The sequence below is a fragment of the Crocuta crocuta genome, unplaced genomic scaffold (assembly GCF_008692635.1).
Source record: "Crocuta crocuta isolate KB4526 unplaced genomic scaffold, BGI_CrCroc_1.0 scaffold84, whole genome shotgun sequence".
Lineage (NCBI taxonomy): Eukaryota > Metazoa > Chordata > Mammalia > Carnivora > Hyaenidae > Crocuta > Crocuta crocuta.
Window position 1 is genome coordinate 1,329,988 of NW_027530213.1, and position 1,655 is coordinate 1,331,642.

Consider the following 1,655-nt stretch of genomic DNA (forward strand, 5'->3'; position numbering starts at 1 on the left):
GTGGAACTGCAGAGGGAACAGAAATGGAGCCCCGGCCGGAGGGAAAGAGGGCGTCCAGGGAAGGCTGTGCTGAGCTTGCTAAGATGGACATGACAACATGCCAGTGTGCTGATGGGGTGACCTGGCAGAGAGGGACCCCGTGCCCGAGTCCTGCGCTCTGGAACCGGGGGGAAAGAGCTGGAATTGAGTTCAAGAGCATCGCGGCTGGCGCCACACAGCCCAGTCCCAGAGGAAGGCGGGGGCCAGGGTTCGGACACCAGCGAGTGGGCGTGTGGAGGGCTGTGGAAGGCGTGCAGGGACCTACAGCCCCAGGAATCCGTGCAATGGGCTCCTGCACCCCGAGGAACACAGCTGACCGGCTGGGACGCCCGCCCAGGGCAGGAAGTCACACCCTAATAATGCTACTTTTCAGCCCTGCCTGCAACCTCACACTAGCTGCTTCCTGATTCACTGTCACAGAGCTTCTCACCCTCACCGGCCGGCAAGGTGACGTCACGAACACGGCCAGAGCTGGAACCCACGTACCCTGACAGACGAGCATTGATTTTATTCAGACGCCTCCAAGACTGGTTATAAATATCTGCTCATGTGTGCAGACCTTTTACCGGTCGGGTAGAGGCTTTCTGTTCGAGAACAGAAAAGGCTACTGAGGCGACGTGGGGCTGCCCAAGTCCCTTCCGAGAGACACGTCGGGGGTGGGAGGTGCTATTTCATTCTTGGGGTAACTGAAACAAGACTCAAGAGGCCAGGGGCGCCTGGGTGGCTCAGTCAGTGAAACGTCCAACTTCGGCTCAGGTCATGGTCTCACGGTTCGTGGGTTCAAGCCCCACGTCGGGCTCTGTGCTGACAGCTCGGAGCCTGGAGCCTGTTTCAGATTCTGTCTCCCTCTCTCTCTGCCCCTTCCCTGCTCACACTGTCTCTCTCTCAGAAACAAATAAAACATTAAAAAAAAAAAAAAAGACTCAAGAGGCCAGACAGAATATGGCAATGAAATCTTGCCAGACCAACTCCAGTCCGGATGGGAGGGGCCCTATCGGGCACTCCTGGCCACCCCTACCGCGGGGGGGCTGAAGGAATACCCAGCTGGGTCCGCCTCACAAGGACTAAACACGTCCCCGCTGAGCGTCTATGGGACCCGCCGGCCAGCGACGCCTACACCTGTGAACCATCTGCAGCTCTGAGATACCTGCTGAGCAGACAGTCAGCACCTCCAACAGGTAAATAACATGTGGGTCACAGTACCCATCACCTTCTTGTCTTGTATCCGTGTCTCCTATATAGGAGTCAGCTGCTTCGAGCAGCCCCACTCCCTGGAACAGGTGTCTGGGGAGAGGCTCCCGTCTAGTCTAACATTTCCTGGGGTGGTTCTGGGTCTGTTGTTTCCTTGCTAGGATTAAAACAAACAAACAAACAAAAGCAACAAAAAAAAGCAACTAACCACACCCCTTCTGGTCCTGGTGCTTTATGTCTTCACTAACAGTAATATGATGTGAGCAAAACATGGGAAGACGGGAAGAAAATTCTTTGTTCCAAATTACTAAAACCATGGCCTCAGACCACACTAGAAATTTGTCTGACGGCTGGGTATGTCACAAACAGCTCCCTGGAGAAGCACATAAAGATGTTTGGGGGTAGGGGGGGCGGTTCCTTGCATA